The sequence below is a fragment of the Octodon degus genome, unplaced genomic scaffold (assembly GCF_000260255.1).
Source record: "Octodon degus isolate 3935 unplaced genomic scaffold, OctDeg1.0 scaffold00033, whole genome shotgun sequence".
NCBI classification, from domain to species: domain Eukaryota; kingdom Metazoa; phylum Chordata; class Mammalia; order Rodentia; family Octodontidae; genus Octodon; species Octodon degus.
Window position 1 is genome coordinate 6091871 of NW_004524609.1, and position 10408 is coordinate 6102278.

Below are 10408 nucleotides of genomic sequence, written 5' to 3' on the forward strand. Positions count from 1 at the left end.
TACCCCTGCTTTTTTTCTCAGGTGCTGGGGCATGTAGTATTGTGTTCCATCCTTTGACTTTCAGCCTATGAATGTCTTTATGAGTTAAATGTGTTTCTATATTGTTGGATTTTGTTTCTAATCCACTGTGCCAGTCTATTTCTCTTAAGTGGTGAATTGAGTCCATTTTCATTGATGGTTAGAATTGAGATGTATTGACTTACGATTTCCATGTTATTTACCTGTTATCGTTTTACTCCTTTTTCTCCTGTGTTTAATTGCTTATCCTATTTAGTTGGTTGCTTCTGACCTCATTCGTGGAGTTCTGTTCATTTTGTTCCCTCTCTAGGACATCTTTCAGTAGCCTGTGTAGTGTTGGCTTTGTCATCACGAAATTCTTTAGCTCTTGTTTGTTATGAATGTATTTCAGTTCTCCATCAATGTTGAAAGATAGTTTTGCAGGGTATAGTAGTCTGGGCTGGAATTTGTTTTCATAGAGGACCTGAAGTACTCTGCTCCCTTCTCTTTTTGCCTGCATGGTTTGTGAAGAGAAGTCAGCCATAATTCTGATGGGTTTTCCTTTGAATGTGATCTACCTCTTTTCTTTAGTGGCTTTCAGTATATTATTCTTGTGCTGTATTTCTGGGATGTTGACTATTATATGTCTCGTTGTGTTTTTCATTGCATTGAGGTTCCTAGGCATTCTGTATGCTTAGGCTACCTGAATGTCAGATTGTTTCCTCATATTTGGGAAGTTTTGTGCTATTGCTTCTGCCCATATTTTTTTAATGTCATTTGTATTGACTCCTTTGTCATTGATGCCTAACAGTCTCACATTGTTCATCTTTGCATCATCTTGCAGGTGATGGATTATTCTTTCTGCATCCTCGTTGTTTTTAAGAGATCCTTTCTTACCTTTTCGCTAGCTGCACTAACATCTTCAAGATCTGAAACTGTCTTCACATTCACTTAAACGGTTTTGCAAGCTTGTGATTGAGAGTTTCATTTCCTCTATATCTCTTCGACTCTGCTTCATGCGATCTATTTCTTTCCTGTATTGCTCATTCAGGGAATCCGTCATTTGTCTAATCTCCTCTAATTTTTTTTTTTTTTATCAATTTCTTCTTTAGAAGCAGTTAGAAATTCTTTTACTGCAATGTTTTTTTCAGATTGGGTTTCCTCTCTATGTTTCTGTAGTTGCTTCTTTACTTCATCAGCTATGAGTTCTGAGAGTTCTTTTTTTATTTCAGAAAATAATTGCGCTCTGATTTCTTCTATATCCTTCTGCTGTTGCTTATTTACTATCGACGCTATTAGTTCATGCATTTGAGCTGAGCTAATGTCCTCCGCACTTGTTCTGGGTGGGCACTGGGTTTCCTCCATATGTTTCTGCATTTGATTCTTTAGTGCAGATGTTGTTAATTCAGGGATTTTTTTTGTTTCCTATCTGAGTTCCGCTATATCTTTCTGAAGCTGTATCTTTATTTCAGAAGCCGTTGATTTATTACTTTCAGCTGTGTGATTCTGTGTTAGTGTCTTCTGCACTTTTTCTGTGTGGGCTTGGGTTCCGAGGTTGCATTTTGTTCCTTCTCGTCATTTTGTGTAGCACTGTCTTCTGACCTTTGTTGTAGATCTTCGTTGTATTTATAACCTTAGCATGTACTGAAGTTCAGGTGCAGATCTACAAAGTTTGGATTTATCCAGCTGTGCCTGGCGTGGGTCTGGCTGCTGTGCTCAGCTCCTTCCTGCTGCTGCCCTTGAGGGTGTACTTGTTTTGCCCCTGTGGCAAGATGTTCTGCTCCTGGAGTAGCTGTGTGGTTCTATCCTCTACACTCTCTGCAGGGATTGTAGCTGCAGGGTTATACCCCAGGCATGTAAGCCAGGCCTGAGGTGAGCCTGGAGGGGACAAGGTGGAGTAGTGGGGGAGAGGCAGCTTTCCCACACACTCACTGGGTCTGGGCTAGGAATGGGTCTGGGGGTTCCCGGAACATGTCAGAAATTCCTACTCAGATAGTTGGGTGGGGGAGGTGCTGCAGAGGGGTGGGGGGTGTCTGAAAGGGGTGGAAGATGGTCTCACTCACACTGTGCCTGGGCTGGGACCCATAGTCAGTCCCACTGGCGCATGTTAGCTGGAAGCTCTCCCACATACTCATCGGACCTGGGCTAGGCGGTCACCGAACCTGGGCTAGGCGGTCATTCTCAATGGCAGTATTATACATACTTTTTATTTTCTTCATTAAACTTCTCATTATTTTCAAATGTTAGCATGAGATTTGTATAGTCCAAAAATGTGCAATTCAAAAATTTCAGTCGAGGAAGAAAAATTTTGTTTTTCTTTATAGCTAATCTCTTTATAGCTGATGACTGGAAATAATTGATAATCTACCACAGTGATCCCAAATCACCATATGTTCTTGTGTCTTGTACTTAATTTTTAATGTGTTTATTTCTCATGATCTTTATAATTACCAGATAAATTTACATTGAAGTTGTTGAAACTGTGACTCCAAAATGTTTTAGAGCCTGGCGCGGGAACCGCTGCGCTAGCTCACCGCCTTCCAAAATGTTTTAGAGAAGGGGTAATATGATGAAAATTATAATTTCGTGTCTATATCAATATTTCCCCCATAGCGTTTTTTTGGAGGGACCTGAATATATTGAGGAAGTAACATTCTTTTTTCCTTTGAGATAAACTTGACCTTGTTACATTTTCCCTGTGATTATCCCTTTTCATCTACCATTTTTCTGTCCACGTTTACTTAGACACCATCTGTGACATTCTTCTCATGTTCTTTCACAATCTGGTTGCGCACCTTCATTTTTTAACTGGTAGCAGACAATATATATTACTGCTTACAGCACGAAGTTTTGGAGTGTGTATGCATCGTGAAATGGCTAATTCAACCTAGTTACATATGTGCTCCTTCTTATCTATTCTGTGAGAACACTAAAAGACTTGCCACGTTGGGGATTTTCAGGAATACAACACATTGCCATAAACTGTTGTCATCACGGTGTGCTTCTGAAGTTGTTCATCTCTGAGTTTTTAAAAATCTTTTGACCAAGAAGCAAGTACCTCACTGATTAGTCACATTGTACAATTTCATACTTGGGTTTTGCTTTCTTGGTTTTTTTCCAGTCAAAGGATAGGAATTATAGACAATTCCTTAGTTACAAAACAAGTTCAAAAATGCTTTTAACATGAAGAGTCTTAAAAGGATTCTGTACCCCCTTTTTCTGTAGCATGATTTGCCTTGGAAACAGTGAAGAACTGTTGGTGTTTACTTCTAGTGAGATGGGTTTGAAAGAGTACATTGTAAAGAAGAGAACTTCCTTCTGGAAGCTTGAGAGTAGCTCGTTACAGATGAATGAATCTTCTGTTTTCTTTATGACAAATTGAAAAGATGCTTCAAGCTGTGCTTAATGTTAGGTTTGGCATCACAGTGAGTGTATTACAGAGTCTGCAGAAGGAATCCTGTTGTGAAATTAGGTGAAAAACAGTAGTAAAGTAAATTTCATTTAAGTGGCTTTACAATTTTTGTTTCTGCCTATTTTTCTTCTTTCTTTCTTTCTTTCTTTCTTTCTTTCTTTCTTTCTTTCTTTCTTTCTATTTCTTTTTTTTTTGAGACAAGTTCTCCTTATGCAGTTCAGGCTAGTCTTGACCTCACTACGTAGCTCAGGCTGGGTTGAATTTACAACTCTCCTGCCTCTGCCTAGGAATGCTAGCATTACAGAACTGCCCCGGCGCACCCAGCTGACGGCCTGCTATTTAAAAATATAGACGGAGCTTCCAGAAATGTGAAAGAAAACCAACAATATAACGCTGTAATGCAAACACGGAAACTGCTTTGAAGTGAGTGCGACCTCTTGGGCCTAGCAAAAGTCCCTTATGGACTTGATGTAGGATTCTTCACAGAATTTACACAATTGGGAAGCACAAAGACCTCCTCCCTATGGGGCCTGGACCCAGGGAACACTGAGCTACATCTCCTGCCTTTTAAAAGACCCGCAGGGTGTCGCCGAGTTGCCCAGGCAAGCGGGAACTTGCAGTCCTCCTGCCTCAGCCTCCCTGGTAGCTGGGATTACAGGTGTGTGCATATTTTATTTCAGCACCTTTAAAATTTGGAGTCACTTTTTCCAGACTGTACGTATCATTCTTTACCTCTGCGTTGTGAGATATGAGATCAATTTTCATTCGTTTATAGAGTTCACCAACGGTGATGCCTGTCTAAGATGCACACATCTTCCTATTCTTGAAAATCCCTAAGGTGGTAGTTTTTTTTTTTTTTTAATGTTACCACTAAAAGGATAAGAGGTAGTGCATATGTGAACTACGTTGAATTAGCTATTTCAAAATGTATACACGTTTGAAAACATTATATTGTACATACATACAATTGGTTATCCTTTAAAGCAACGACCAGACTGCCCAACATTCTCCAGCAATCGCATTTTCTTTGTCCATTACTCATTTATTCTTTCCACCACGACCCCTAAATTACTGACAAGCTACTCTCTCAGTACGATGACAGAAGGGAGAGCGTCCAATTATGAGCGCTACGACCTGAGCGGTTTCTGGGTTGGTCAGCTCTCCTACTCAGCACAACCGACGCAGGGGCTCTAAGCTAGGGCGTCGCTACGGCAACGGCGACGCGCGCACGCGGCTGCCGGGGGCGGGGAAATGTTGATCGGAAGTCTCCGCCCCCAGTTTGCAAGGCCTTGATAGCCGCTTCCCGAGCGTTGCCCGGACAACGGCCCTGCGCGCAGTCCACCGCCTCAGCACGGGAACTGCGAGGGCGGAAATCTCTTCTAGCGCTTGGAAGGTGGGGGTTGGGGTGGGAGCTACCGGTAGCGTCGCCACGGCAACGGCACTCCGCAGCCGCCTCCGTCAGAGGGCGGGGCCTGAGAGCCGGGTAGTCCCCGCCCCCGGGCTGCTGGGCGGCGGCCACCTAGCGGCCCGCAAGGATTTGAAACGGTTTGGCGGCGGCGGCGGCTGCGGCGGCGGGGCGTCGGGGGTGTCGGCGGCAGAGCGGAAGGTTGCGAATAGGGGCGCCAGGTTCTCATTTTTGTCTGGTTTAACCTCCTTCTGCCCCTCCCCCAGGTTCTCGAGTGGAATTTTGCGCGGGGGGCGATCGCCCTCGTTCGGGGAGGGGCGGCACACGCAGGCCCCGGGGCCGTTCTGCGGCCTGCGGGACGCGCGCCCCTGCTGTCCCGGGGCCGGGCGCCCCGCAGCGCCCCGCGGAGTGGAAGCTGAGCCGGCGGGCGCAGGCTGGGCGCGTCGTGGGGCAAGTTGAAGCCCCCTCGGGGGACTGTCCGCGCAGAAGTCTGTGTCCTGGACGGGGTGGGAGAGCAGCGGGCCCAGCCCCGGCCGCCGCCCCTGCGGGTGGCCACAGTGGCCGGGAGGTGACGCCCAGACGGGGCCTCCGGAGTTCCCACGCCCCGCCTGCTCGGCGGGGGTTAGGCTGCCGGCCCAGAGAAAGTCTTAGCCAGGGCTGGACCCGATTGCACCGGCTGTCGCGAGACGTCTGCGCAGGGTTCTGAGTTAGTTTCTTTAAAAAAAAAAAAAAAAAGTATTCAGAATAGCATCCGTAGATTTGAAAACTCTCATCATCGCGCGATGCTTTTTATTATTTGTCAGTACTGATTCTGAGGGAAAGTAAGACCGAAAAGACAAGTGAAGAGCCGGCAGACTCCAGGCTGATCGGAGCACGTTGTTCAGGTCCAGCTGCAGACCCCCTGCCGACCCTGGGGCAGTCACTGTGGCCACTTCCCAGTCCGGAAAGTGGGGTGGAAGTTGTGCCTGTCTGGTAGGGCGTGCCCCAGGACACACTGGGTCACCTTCCCCTCGCGCACAGCTGTCCTGCACTTTCAGAGAAGGCTTGTGTCAAAGCATCCAAGCGTGTAAGCCAGATATTACGTGCCTGTTCTACCTTTTGGATTTATCGATATTTCAGGTTTTCTTTACAGACCCACAACAAATTTAAAATACGATTTGATGGAACAAAGTGGACTTTTACATCATATTCAGGGACATGCTTCTCGTGTTTGACAAGGGGCATGACTTGTATTCTCTGCTTAGATGTGTGGCTACTTGTTTTCAAGGCCCTTTAGTATTTGTGGCTGGCTGGCTTCTGTTTGCTGACTCCTGCAGTAGCAAAGCACCGTGAGAAGGTTTTAGCCCATTTTAGAACTGTCCATAAAGAAACAGGTTTTTTTAAAAAAGAAAAGACCATACCAGGGAATTTAATAAAAGACAGGATCCAAGGCCGGGGAGATGGCTCAGTAGAATAAGCACTTGCCTGGCAAGCTCAAGGGCCTGAGTTCAATCCCTGGTCCCCCCACCAAAAAAAAAAAAAGAAAAAGGATCCAAGAAAGAATAGGTTATGCATATAAACAAGAGCCACCCATTTTACTTCTTTTACATATGTGTTTTCCTATGCTAGGGATTGAATTTAGGGCTCTACCCATGCAATGCAAGTGCTATATCACTGAGCTGTATCACAAACTTCTTTTTTACTTTTGGAATAATTCATATAATTAGTGGCCACACTGTACTTTCTATTGCTGGTGGAGACACTGTAAGCCGAAGATGTAACTTTACTTTTCAAGAATGAATAATTTAAATTTGCAATTGTGATAAAACTTTATGATTAACTGGATATAATTTGTGTGTAATTTGTGTTGCAGGCATTTCTCAAAGGCTCGAAATGTTACCTTAAGTTTTCTGTTGCCTTTCTCACTTATTTTATTAGAAAACGAATAGGGAGCAAGAGAAGCAGGTTTCTAATTTTTCCTAAATATTCTGACTTTATCATGTTTTAAATTATTTATTTATTTAATGTTTTTGCAGAACCGGGGATTGAACTCGGGCCCTTGCGCTTGCCAAGGAAGCGCTTATTCTTACTGAGCTATCTTCCCGGCCCCTATCATGTTTTTTTTAAAAAAGTGTGTACTCCAATATTGCATGTAATTGTAGAAATTCACATTGCCTTTCTATGTCTTAAAATAGTTTTTATTTATTTCTTAAATTTTTAATGTATTTGGTACAGGGTCTCACAGCACAGGTCAGACTCCTGTTTTCAGCCAGTTCTGGGATTACAGGCTTGCATCCCATGCCTGGGGGCGGGGCTGGCGTGGCATGTGATGCTATAAAGTACTTTTTCATGAGGTATTACTGACTTTTGGCTGATTAGTCAGTCTGATAAGGATTTAAGAGCTAGCGCTTTCAGTATTTTAGTCTAAATTTTGTGTGTAATTTCATGATTTTGCTGTTACTTAACTGTTTAGTTTTAGTTTCTTTTAACATTAACCACTAACATTTCCAGCCAGTATCAAAGGATTTATTCAGAATTAGTGATTACGAAGTAATTTAATTCAAAAGTAAAAAAGGCTGAGGATGTAGCTCAGTGATAAAGCACTTGCCTCACATGCATGCATACTTTGACCGTAACTAATGATGCTCTTGGGCAAATGTTTGCTTTTATGGGCAAGATACCCTAGTTAAGCTTGGAAGTGTATCTGTGCCTCAGCTGTGCTCAAGATGGGTGTCTTACTCATTTGAAGAGCTGCTTTTCAGCCATATTATCTACCATCCAACCATATTGTTTGTAGTGGTTGTCTTCTTTTGCCAAAAACATAACTGATGGAATGCTGGAATAGATTGTATGAATGTGAAAGAAAACCAGCCAGCCACACACACACACACACACGCACGCACGCATGCACACACACACACACACACCCAAACCAGTCAACTAATTAGCAAATTTATTTATTTATTCATATATTTATTTTGTAGTGCTGGGGAGTAAACTCAGGCCCTTGGACGTACTAGACAAGTGTTTAAGCACTAAGTTACATCCCTAGTACTAAATAAAAATGAATTTAACCATTTTTTTTTATTTTAAAATTGTATTTTTTCTACTGCATTACAGAAGATACGATGACCAGTGTTGGGAAATGAAATTAGGGGCATATAGTATTCCTATTTTGGAAGACCTACTTTTTTTTTTATAAGAAAGCATTAAAAAACAACCTTATAAAAGTGGAATATTAATGTTTATTTAGCAGTCAGTTCCTCTGCTTCTATTATGTACAACATAATATGTTGAGTATCTACTCAAGTGTGTAAGTCATAGTATGCCTTCCAGGAGTATCTCTGAAGAGGTGGAAGACAGGTAAATACTACATGTATGTATAAAGAGCAGCATGATAAATGCTGCAAGATAGAAGTGAGCAGTTGACGAGTGACAATGCGTCAAGGGTCAGTTGGACTCACTCCCACTGAGAAATGACATTTGAGCTTCATTCACTTGAGTCCAGGCAGAGGGAAGGGTCTAGAGGACAGGAGTGGGGTCAGAGAAGGGCTTGGGGTATTTGAGGAAAGAGGAGAGGTTCATTGCGACAGAGTGACATGGCCACCAGCGGGTTGATGTAGTCAGGTAAAGTACGTGTGTTAACAGGCCTAATGCGAATACATTTGCACATCTGACTTTGGGTTTGGATAACATATTGGTGTAGGAGGCAGTCATAAGACATTTTTAAATACTTATTTATTTATTTGTGCAGAACTGGGGATTGAATTGAGGCCCTTGTGTTTGCCAGGGAAGCGCTTGTTCTACTGAGCTATCTCCCCAGCCCCCATGAGGGATTGTTTTTTCTTTAATGAGTGATAGGCTTAGTTCTTGTCTCTAGAGGAGAAAAAACCATTGAGAGAACGTTGTGAAGCTGTTGCAGTAGTGCAAGTCCTGGCTGGCAGGGCTTTATCTGACATAGTGGCATTAAGAGTTCAAGAAGCTGGTGTATTTAGAGACCTTTCGGTGTATTTCTTGAGTTTAAAGAGAATTTAGAGAATGAGAGTTTAGAGAATGAGATTACTGAAATTTCTGGCCTGGGGGATGAATAGTTGATCATGCTTTCAAGCAGAGTATAGAATAGGTATCTAGGGAAAATCATGGCAAATTTTCCTTGAAATATGCCAAACTAAGGAACAAGCAGTATATTACTGAATAGGTCTAGGGGGCTACTGTAAGTAGGACCCAGAGTTGCAGAGAGAGTGGAGTCAGAAGTAAAATTAAAGGGTAAATGGCATGTGGAGAGTATTGGAAGTTGTACTACTGAATGTGGTTGCCCAGGGAGAATGTGAAAAGTCAGGTTAAAAGTAGATTCATCAGAGAGCACTGGAGAATTCTGATTTAATATTGGGCAGAGAAGCAAGAGCCATTAAGAGACTAAGTAGGAATGATCTGTGAGGCAGCAGGGCATCTGGGAGTGAATGGCGCTATGGAGGTAAGAAGCGTTTCTAGGAGCAGTAAGTTGTAGGAAGCATGGAATGCTGAGATGTCAAGCAGGGATGCTGACTGAAGATAGTCGTTCGGGTTTGGTAGGTAGTGGACTGTTGATGAACTCTGAAAGAAGACTTTGGGTAGCATAGCAGAGATGAAAGGTAATTCACAAGGGTGAGATCTGGATTGAAGTTTGTAAGTGGAGAGTAAGAGTACAGTGGTGAAAGAAAGGCTTGATTGCGGGCTGGCATGGGGAAAAAAAGAGTAGCTGTAGATTATTTTACACAGGGAGAAGGTCATTGATAATTGATAGGTGTTAGGAGATAGTTCACAGAGAGAGAGAGAGAGAGAGAGAGAGAGAGAGAGAGACAGACAGACAGACAGACAGAATTGTTGGTGCTTTTTGTCAGAAGCAAAGGAGGGTATGATGTCTTTTCTAAGAAGTAATTTTGAGTGTGTTTGGTAATAGGAGTATTAACAAATGCTATAGTTTATTTCTAGGTATCCCCCTAAAGTCTCATATGCTCATAGGTGGGCTTTGGGGAAGTGACTGAATCAGGAGTGTGATACTGGATTGATTAGTCCACTGATTGGTTTAGTATCATTCTGAGTGTGGTTGATGGATTTACTGAAGACAGAAGACCCGCCCAGTCTGGGAGTGACATCAGTGAATAGGCTTGTGGCCTTGATGGAGTAAGAAGAGAAAGAAGGAAGGCTTGGTGCTCGCTGCCAGCGGCGCCATGAGCAAGCATCCTCTGTCATGCCTGTTACCATGCCACCCTGCCTTGGACCCAGCTATCTAAGGACTGAAATCTCTACAAACTGGAGGCTAATATAAACTTTTCCTACTTTACCTTGTGGGTGTTGAGTATTTTAAGCTACAAGAAAGTAATTATGACACCAAATATTTTCTTTTTTTCCCATAATTTTATTGAGAAACAAATAGCAATGAGACAGTTGCAAACCAAATTGGTAGGACAGTTTCAATAATTAACATATTGCATACTCTCTTCCTAGTGGTTATTTGCTGTACAAGATGTGGACTTGATATCCTGTTTACAAACACTGTTAGAACAAATCCCTCTATTCATTAAGAGAATATAACTATATATCTATCCTAACCATTTTGAATACACAGATACAAA

At 42.9% G+C, this 10408-nt stretch overlaps 1 protein-coding gene across 2 annotated transcripts in view; it reads left to right on the forward strand.

Annotated features, from left to right (window-relative positions):
- Cep112 (centrosomal protein 112) overlaps positions 1-10408 on the forward strand; it is a 722997-nt gene that overhangs the window by 50258 nt on the left and 662331 nt on the right. Inside the window, exon 1 of one of the 2 annotated variants that reach the window (XM_023714104.1) lies at positions 4968-5035. The exons of the other annotated variant lie outside the window; for it this stretch is intronic. The gene's annotated coding sequence lies outside the window, so the exon portion shown is untranslated. Of the gene's footprint in view, positions 1-4967; positions 5036-10408 lie in introns of those variants that run through there. 2 annotated transcript variants of the gene reach the window in all.